The sequence below is a fragment of the Tursiops truncatus genome, chromosome 10 (assembly GCF_011762595.2).
Source record: "Tursiops truncatus isolate mTurTru1 chromosome 10, mTurTru1.mat.Y, whole genome shotgun sequence".
NCBI lineage: Eukaryota > Metazoa > Chordata > Mammalia > Artiodactyla > Delphinidae > Tursiops > Tursiops truncatus.
Window position 1 is genome coordinate 77791802 of NC_047043.1, and position 9763 is coordinate 77801564.

The following is a 9763-nucleotide window of genomic DNA, read 5'->3' on the forward strand; positions in this document are numbered from 1 at the left end:
GTTTAAGCCACGCAGTCTGTGGTACTTTGTTACGGCAGCCGTAGCAAACTAAAAGAGATTTTGGCATTAGTTTTCTAGGGCTGCATAAAAAAATGCCATAGACTGGGTGGCTGAAACAACGGAAATGTACTGTCTCACAGTTCCGGAGACTAGGAGTCCAAAATCAAGATGTCAGCAGGCTGGTTTCTTCCAAGGGCTTAGAGGGTAGGATCTACTCCAGGTTTCTCTCCTTGGCCTACAGATGGTTGCGTTCATGTTCAAATGGTGTTCTCCCTGCGTCTACATGTCTTATACCTTTGTATGTTATGAAATAAGGAGTGCTGTCTCATTTTCTCTCTCTCCTTAGGCACACGTCTAAGGCAACATGAGGCCTTCTCAGGTTTGCCTCTCTGCACTTCCACAGTCTTTCACTTATTATGCAAAGTTTACAACATCATTTTTACGACCTCTTTCCCTGGCTCAGTTTCTTCCCTTCTCTCCTTATTCACTTCTGAAGCCTGCCCCAGGCCTCTTTCATCCAATTCTTTCTCCCCAAGTCCCATCTTCACCTCCTATGCATTGGTTTTCTATTGCTGTATAACAAAATACCACCAACTTAGTGCCTTAACATTCATTTGTTAGCTCACAGTTCTATACATCAGAAGTCTCGGAGAGGTCCTCTGCTTAGGGTCTCACTAGGCTGAAATCAAGGTATTAGCCAGACTGGGGTCTTATCTGGAGACTCTGGAAAGAATCTACTTCCAAGATTTTCCAGTTGTTGGCAGATTCCAGTTTTTTCAGCTGTGGGACCAAAGTCACCATTTTTTTTTTTTTGCTGGTTGTCATCTGGGGATTTGCTCTCAGCTCCTAGAGGCCTCTCCCAGGCCCTTTCCGTATGGCCTTCTCCAACTTTAAAGCCAGCAACAGAATTTCTCTCTTGCGTCCAATCCTGTTCACACTTTGAATTTATGTGATGACCCTTCTGCCACCAGCTGATAAAAACTCTCTGCTTCTGAAGAACTCATGTGAGCGGGTTATGTCCTTTCAGATAATTTCCCTATTTCAAGGTCAACTGATTAGTAACCTTAATCACATCTGCAAAATCCCTTTTACCATGTAATCATGGGAGTAATACTAGGGGGTAAAGATCATGGGGGCACCTTAGAATTTTCCTACCACACCCTACTATTCAGTCTAAGGAGAAACAGTGGATAAGAGACAAATAAAACTTAATGATTTCATCCACTGGTCAGCAATGGGCGCATTCCAAAGTAAGGTGGCATTTGAAATCTAAGGACGAAGTTAGAAAAAAGTGTTCATGTGAGGAAGGCCATATTCTTTGATCCAAGTTATCTATCAATCACCATTATAAGAGTAGCTATCATTTATCGAGGGCCTTCTATGGGTCAGTCACTTTTGAAGGCGGCAGTGCATTGATGGCATTATTTTGAGTGTTAACAATGATTCTCCAGATTGGGTTGCACCAAGGAGGAAACTGGGACACTGAGTTTGATAACGTGCACAGGTGCTACTGACAGAGCCAAAATTCAAACCCATGTGTGCATAGTGCAAGTCCTGTGTTCCTTCCAGAACCACATGCTTCCCTCTTGCCAGGAAAGCCCACAGACCATGTGTGAGATTATCTATGTATGGGATAGCATTGTAAATCCAGCCTGCCTAATACGGTGATTCAGAGCATTTTCTTGTAAAATTAAGGTGATTCCATAGAAACCACCATGAAACAGGCACCCTAGAATCTGGAATTGGGGAGATTATATCTTCTTATGAAAGTATGCTGAAGTGAAGAGGGCTGATGATGGTAAAAAATGAGATTCAGAGTAGCATTCTGGGCCAATCTATCTCCCTTTCCCTGGGGGAAGAATGATCTAGTTTTTAGACAGAAAAGGCTTTGGAAAACAGAAATGTCATTAAGTAAGCTATACTAAGGCTTGACAGCAATGCTCTCTTTGATGTCCAAATGAACTCTGATTTATCATTTGGTGTGTATCCTTCAATAAGCTGTCTTGTCTAGAAAATTAAACTTAGTTCTAATATAAGATGCTTTCTCCCTTCTTTCATCTCTTCTTCGTTAAGTCAGTCAATAAACATTTAGTGAGCACCAACTATGTTCTAGAAATGTGTTAGGCATAAAAGATAGGACATTATCTCCGTCCTCCAAGAGCTTCCAGTAATTCAAACGATCGCTGTTCCTACTTTTCACCAGGTGACACGCAAAGCAAGAAAATAAGGTGAAGCTGACGAGTGGCGGCATTCTGAAAGACAGATGGAACCAGTGGAATTGGGCAGGCAAAGAGTGTCTTTGAGAATTATTTCCAAGGTCTAATCCAGTGCTGTCCAATAGAACTTCCTATGATGAAAGAAATGTTCTAGACCTGCACTGCCCAAGACGGGAAACAGCAGCCACATACGGCCCTTGAGCACTTAAAATGTGATCGGTGTGACTGAGGAACTGAATTTTAAATTTTACCTAATATTAATTACTTTAAAGATAGTTCCATGTAGCCAGTGGACAGTGGAGAAAACGTATACATATCTGAAGCTCTTCATTCTATCAGCTGCTTTGAAACCTTTACTACTCTCTTACTTCTTGGCTTCTAAATGTATTTTATCCAATATCTGAGTTATTTCCGCATGTAAATTAATCTTCTGAGATTAGTTTCTGGTATCAATGTAAACATACTGCAAACCAAACAATTTTTCGAGGTGCAATCACAAAGCAAAACAATATATTTTTAAACAAGCTGAAAGAGGTTATCAGCCGAGGAAGCATACCAAGGAATGGAAAATAATTAGTTGGACAACGTTATTTTAATCCCGTGTCTGGGTGTTCTAAGCAGACTCATCTCCTGTCATTTGGAGAAAGTTGCCAACATTTGCCCTTCTGTCCTGTGAGGAAACACGCCAAATATGCTTTCATTTCATCCTGTTTAGACAGTTGTTTTAGTGCCCTTTTCTTGATGTTATTAACAGATTTCTACTGAGATGCCAGCTGCGATGAGAAGTGTCTGTCACTTGTACGTTGCTTCAACCCTGGCTCACTTATATGGCTTGGCAAGCAGATTCTTAATGACTTTAAGCTGTGCCATTCCAACAATAAACTCTATGGAACTTCAGTCTGACCATTTTTTCGGACAAGTTTACCTCTTCTGTTCTTAGCCTCTGCCATGCCTGCCATGCCACTCTTAATAGGCTGTGGAAGTTTTATGGGTTTTTGACCATTCTACCTCTCTCTGGGCGTTCTGATGCCAAAGATATCAGACATACATTTCCATTTCTTTCAGCCAGTAGCTTGTCTTTGCCAGCTGCTTTATTAAACGGGTGTACATCGTTGGGAAGGAGCCCTCAGCTTGTCTGCCATGATAAGGGGGACTATATATTGAGGCTGTTGTGCAGATGCCAGCCACCGTCCTCTCAAATTCAGCAACCTAACAAGAATGTGTCCTTTGGGTATGGCGATAACGCCAGCACACAGCACCTTCTCTCTCAGGGTCAAAGGAACAATGGTTGAGCCTAACGAGGATTTTTGAAAGGGCTGTGGGCTCTCCAATGCCATTTTCAAGAAACTTACTTTCTAGAAATACTCATGGAACATGGAATTTTAGAAAATATTAAATATAGGAACGGGCAATGAAAATAAGGATATGGATCTCCTAGGACCTAGCTGTACCATTTTCAGGCGTCGATCATGGAGAAATAGTTACCTGTGTGCCCAAAGAGGCACATTCAATAAAGACAAATGTCAACACGTGAGATTTGCAAAAGAATTAAAACCATCTCAATGTTCATTTATAGGGAGACTGATTAATTATAGGACATCCCTATAATGGAATCATTTGCAATCATTTGAAAGGCTGGCACAGATTTCTAAGTGCTGATGTTGAATTATATTTAAGATGAATTAAGGGGGAAAAAGCAAGGTGCACAGCAGTATGTTTAGTTTGCTTGTATGTGTGTTCTCAAAAGGCTCATTTATACCATGAAAACCCCAGATACCCACATAAGTGCCTGTGTGTACAAACAAAAATTTGGAAGACCACTCGAAACTATGAAAAAGTGGTTATTTGAAGGAGATAGATTTGTTGTATTCTGTATTCCATCTGTATGGTGATTTTTTTGAAACCAGGACCATGTGTTAATTTTTCCAGTAAAAAATTACTTAACAGAAACATCATGAGAATCATCTCTAAGCCCACCACTCAGAAAATGTGTTAACATTTTGGAGTATATTCTTCTAGGCTTTACTTTAGCTCATATATGGCATATGTCAGATAATGTAGCACAGCCATTTTGTCATTTGTTTTTTTCCCAAATAAAAATCTCTCATGTTAACAGAACACCTCTATCTTTTGTTTCGTTTGAATAAACTTTGTTGACAGTAAAACACAAACACAATAAAAAGCACCCATTTTAAGTGCATCACGTTTTGACAAACAGCTGCACAGAACTGCTCCTTACTAAACAGTGATTAGTCATAGAGACTAATTCAGGGATAGGTTAATGAACCAAGTCAGTCCAAATGGAGCCATTCCTGGAATTTCTGGTGGAAATACCGTACTTTATTGCCAATTCCACACAGCTGGATGTTTAGGATGTTTCAAATGTTGAACTGTTATAAGGCTGAGATAAATGAATATTTTTTTAGCCAAGTCATTGCACACATCCTTAATTACAGTATTTTCTTACTATAAGATCCTAGAAGTAGAAATTCTGTGGGGAAGGATATAAATGATATAGCTAGATTCCCCTCAAAAGCGAGTATGCCAGCTTATACTCCCCACTCTTCAACTGTCTCTTTTTCTTTACCCCTATCTATTATTTTTCTGACCTTGGGAAATGCAACCAGATACATATTTGAGCATAGCTTACTAGCTGACCAAGTAGACTCGGGAGGTTGGAATGCATTTGAAGAAGCTATGATTTCACAGAAGGGAGGTTGCTTGTACAAAGCAAGGCTGGATGGCTTCCACCTCTGGGCTCAAACGATTTTTGTTTGTGCTGCTTGAGCTTTGCTTCCCTCATTTGTAGGATTGGTCCTTTCTTCTCTCCTAGGTCATTGGTGCTCAGCTGTCACCTCCTCAGTGAGGTTTCTCTGCCCAGCCAGGTATATCTGTATCCCCTGTACCTATTCCTTGCTTTTTTTTCTCCGTAACACTTCTCCCCTCTGACTTACCAATTATGTTTGCTTGTTTATTCTGTCTCCCCATGCTAAAATACGAGCTTCATCAGAGCATGGATCAATGTTTTGCTAACTGCTGTATGTGTACTGAGCACAGACTAGGCCCCGGATAATTTTTTTTTTTTTTTTTTTTTTGCGGTACGCGGGCCTCTCACTGCTGTGGCCTCTCCCATTGCGGAGAACAGGCTCCGGTCGCGCAGGCTCAGCGGCCATGGCTCTCGGGCCCAGCCGCTCCGCGGCATGTGGGACCCTCCCTAACCGGCGCACGAACCTGTGTCCCCTGCATCGGCAGGCGGACTCCCAACCACTGCGCCACCAGGGAAGCCCTAGGCCCCGGATAATTTGCTGAATGACTGAGAGAGTCATACTTAACAGCACAGGAAGCACTTTGACACACATGCTATCGCTTGCTCATCACAACATCCTGAGAGATGAAGAGGGCTGGTTCCATCCCTCATCTTCCAAACAAGGAAACTGGGTCTTCAAAGGACCAAGTGATTTGTCCAAGGTCAGGCATACCTCTTCTGACTCCAAGTCCAGCTTTCTTTCCACCTTACTCTCACCTCTCCAAGCACATGGTTACAGGCTCTACCTTTCTTCAAGGAAACTGTCATATTCTCTCATTAATGGGAAAGTAGTACAGGTTACAACAGCTGGGCCAGGGACTTGGTGGAATAAAGGGGTGAGAGTCAGGAGACCCAAATTCTAATGCTGTCTCGGCCGCTGAATCACACATGCAGCATCAGTAAATGTTCTTGCTGTCTGTGGGCCTCACTTTCATCCTTTATTAAATGAGGAGGCCAGACCGTATGGTCAGAGGCCTCTTCTAGCTTTACTATTCAATGACCCTAAAGGGAAATCTCCACCATGGATCAATAGATGTTGTCCATCAGTGGAGGCCAACCCTCCTGCATTTAAGTTCATGAACCCAAATTGTCTCCAGTCCATCTCTGGCTCTATAAAGGCCCCAGTGCAAGAAAGTGGGTCATCACCTCCATGCCTGCTTATCACAAGAGAAGGTATCAGGATGAGATGCCAGCTAAACTGGTGGCAGAAAATTCCATTCCTGGAATGGGGAATCCCAAGCTTTAGTAAGTTCTAACATCCTGTCCTGGGCACTTGATTTGAGTGTGTAAGCATTTTTTCTATTAGGATGCTTGTAGTCACAACAGATGGAAACCTGACGTTAACCAACATATGCAAAAAATGGGAGTTTACTGGCTCACAATCCTGAAAATTTCAGGGGGATGTTAATCTCCGACTGGGACTGGATCAGGGGCTGAAGCAAAGTCATCAGCTCTCTGTCTCTCAGCTCTGTATCCCTCTCTGTTGACAAAGTGGGTGCCCAGTTGCTCCTGATTTATATGTTATCCTCTCAGCTCACCTAAATCTTCCCAGGATTCCCGTCAGAAGTATCAGGGGTGCTTCTCATTGGCCTGAGTCAGAAGCCTCGTCCCTCTGAGATTGTCTCTGCGGACTGGGAGATGGAAGACACAGCCTGGCAAGGCCTGAATCCTGCATCCACCCCTGGACCACAGTGCTTGGTCTTCTCTCATCCAGACCATATGAACTGAGAGAGGGAAAGGGGAGCTTCTCTCCATGAAAACAAAGGTACTTACACTTAGAAGAAAGGGGGTGTGGACGCGGCAGGAAGAAAGAACAAAAGCCCACTGTCTTTTTGCCAATCCCACTTTCCCTTCCTTCTACCTCTTCAAACAGCTGCAGGACATGGATTTTGTTCTTGTGGTAGTTGTTGAGGAATTAGAGCACTTTAAAGTTCATTGGGTTGTGAACTACTGAGGGAGGAAAGGGAATTCCCTCACTCCCCATAAGGTCCCTGGATACACACAGGCTGTTCAAACAGCACAGCCTCTTGTCACTGCTTTAGAGAAACAGACAGAAATGCTTGCCCTGGAACTGCCCAGGCTTGCTGGAAACATGGCAGGATGCAATGGACAGAAATGTGTCTCAGCAAGATATTGGAGGGGTCAGACTGCTGACAGCCCTTGTGTGCAGGCCCAAGGAATGAGGCTCAACAGATCCTGCCAGCACCCTGGGAGGTGGAAGGCTTACCAGTTATAATCTGGAATCTTTAGAAGAGCCAGTTATTCAGGGCCTACACATCTGAGAGGAAGAAATTTCCTGTGTCCTTGTTTCCCCTTCAAAGGACACAAAAACACTATCTTTCTACTAACTAATCTACCTCCCCCCGCCACCAAAATCCGAAGACAACTTTAAGCATTTTAGAAAATATTTCCTATTCTGTCTTAGGGAGAAAGGACTGATTGTGGAAGAGTGCGGTAGTCACAGAAGATTGACTGATTGGGCCTTCTCCAGTCCTTTACCCAATCATGCATGTTCTCAACGGCCACCGCACATTATGCAGGCCCCAGGCCCTGTGTCAGGCACTGGGAACGCAGAGATGAAAGACTTAATTCTTGTCTCCTAGGTGTTCACGGTCTCTGATTAGGGTCTTCATAGACTAAAGCTTAAGAAACTACGGGAATTGAGATTAGGAGTTGGTGAACTACAGCTCATGGGCCAAATCTAGCCCACCATCTACTTTGGTCAATAAAGTTTCACTGGAACTTGGACTAGCTCATTTGTGTAGGTTTTCTTGCTTCAATGGCAGGCTTGAGCAGCATAAAATATTTACAGACTGGATCTTCAGAGAAAGTTTTCCAAGCCCTGACACAGACCACAGCGGCTGTCCCAGATACGATGGTGGTGGTGGGATCTGGAGAGGTAGCCCGAGGAAGGCAACACCCGAGGTGAGACAAGAGGGACACAGAGGAGTTCACCAAACAAGGCTGAGAAGTCAGGGGAGGCCTAGGCAGAAGGACTCCTTGTGCCAAGACGGGGAGATAAGAGAGAGCACGGTGAGTCCTGGGACAGCTGGGGTGTATGGATCTGCAAAAATGGCCAGACCAGAGAAGTACGCTGTGGCCACACTGTGATTCCTCAGAAGTCAAGAGGGGTCTTGGAAGTTTTAAGCAGGGCAGGGGCTGATCAGGTTGGCGGTTTTGGAAGCTCACTCTGACGTAGTGTAGCAGACGGGTTAAAACAGGACTGCTGGGCTTCCCTGGTGGCGCAGTGGTTGAGAGTCCGCCTACCGATGCAGGGGACACGGGTTCGTGCCCCAGTCCGGGAAGATCCCACATGCCGCGGAGCGGCTGGGCCCGTGAGCCATGGCTGCTGAGCCTGCGCGTCCGGAGCCTGTGCTCCACAACGGGAGAGGCCACAACAGTGAGTGGCCTGCGTACTGCCAAACAAAAAACCAAAAAAAAACCACAAAAAAACAGGACTGCTTTCTTCCCTCCATTCTCCCCTCCCCCACCTCTCGAAATATTCAGCCCCTTGGAAGCAAGTTGGTATAAACGTCTAAAACCATCTAGTCTTTGCCCCGTTGGCCCTGGATACCCCCGTGACCTCATGGCCCCTCTGTTCTGTTCGGACCCCTGGTCCTTCCCACTCGGGCTGCCTTTCCCGCACTGTGACGTAGGAAGGATCAGGGGAAGCAGGAGGCTTAAGAGGCCATTTTCCCACTTGGCATGTTGCAGTGACCTCAGACTCCAGACAGAGATTTGAGCAGCAGTAACTGGATAAACAGTTTAATTGAATCGTAACAGAAGAACTGAGCCCAGTGTGAGGAATCTCATTGGCCTTTCCTCACAGTGACTTTCCTTGCTATACACTGTGATGTAGCAAGGCCACTGGGGATGCAGAGAAACACGAGGGATTGATTTTGGCTGGCAAGAAGGTCAGACTGCAAGAAGCAATTTTAATAGTCATTCTATGAAAGAGTCATTCTATGAAAGAGTCGTGGGGAAAAAACCAAAACAGAACGGAGTTGGGTGGGGGAAGTCCGAGGGAGGCAGAAGGGAAAGAATATGTTTCCTGTTTATTTCTCAAAGTAAGATATACCTTTACAAGATAATTTATAGCTATCTCCTAATTTCAATTTGAAATTAGATAATTCCTTAATATACTTTGGGCTTTATTTCCTCTTCTTTAAAAAAGAAAACCCGAAAACATTCTTGCTAGAGGCAGATTTTCACTCCCTTTACTTGTAAAGTTACTAAATTTTAAATTTACTAAAAAATTTCCAAACTTAAATTCGTGAAAATTCCTTCTTTGAGACTTTCAAAATCTTCACCTCCCCAGAGAGAGACCTCAAAAACCTCAAGTTCTAATTCCACGCAGGCCTTTGCAGCAAAGCCTGGTGTATTCAGGTACATAGAACCTTTCTGTCTCTCCTTCTCTCCCTCTTAGGTATGAGCTGCCTTGCATCAAGCTCTCTCGTTCTGATAACCCCTGTCCAGTGTTCAGTAATAATCAAGGTACTAGCCAATATGGGTATGAACCCTCTCCTGAGGACAGAAGATGGCCCAGTTTCCAAGAAATGGTTTATCCAGAGGGGATGGATTCACAGTCGGCTGCAGACCTGGCTGAACCTTGAGGCCAAGATTTGTTATTCACTAAGCCTGTTTTCATAGCACTGCGGGGAGTACCAGTGCCCTAGCAGATACCAGGAGAAGGAAGGTATTTCTAGATAGTTCTCAGTTATATATGATCAGATGTTGGCAA

The 9763-nt window shown here is 44.1% G+C and overlaps 1 long non-coding RNA gene across 2 annotated transcripts in view; it reads left to right on the top strand.

Annotated features, from left to right (window-relative positions):
- The window catches only part of LOC141279782 (uncharacterized), a 72833-nt gene extending 64525 nt beyond the window's left edge, over positions 1-8308 (top strand). Inside the window, exon 4 of one of the 2 annotated variants that reach the window (XR_012334681.1) lies at positions 2204-8308. This is a non-coding gene — a long non-coding RNA (uncharacterized lncRNA). The remainder of the gene's footprint in view (positions 1-2203) is intronic. The other variant, XR_012334682.1, reaches the window with a different exon arrangement.
- The last annotated feature ends 1455 nt before the right edge of the window (positions 8309-9763 follow it).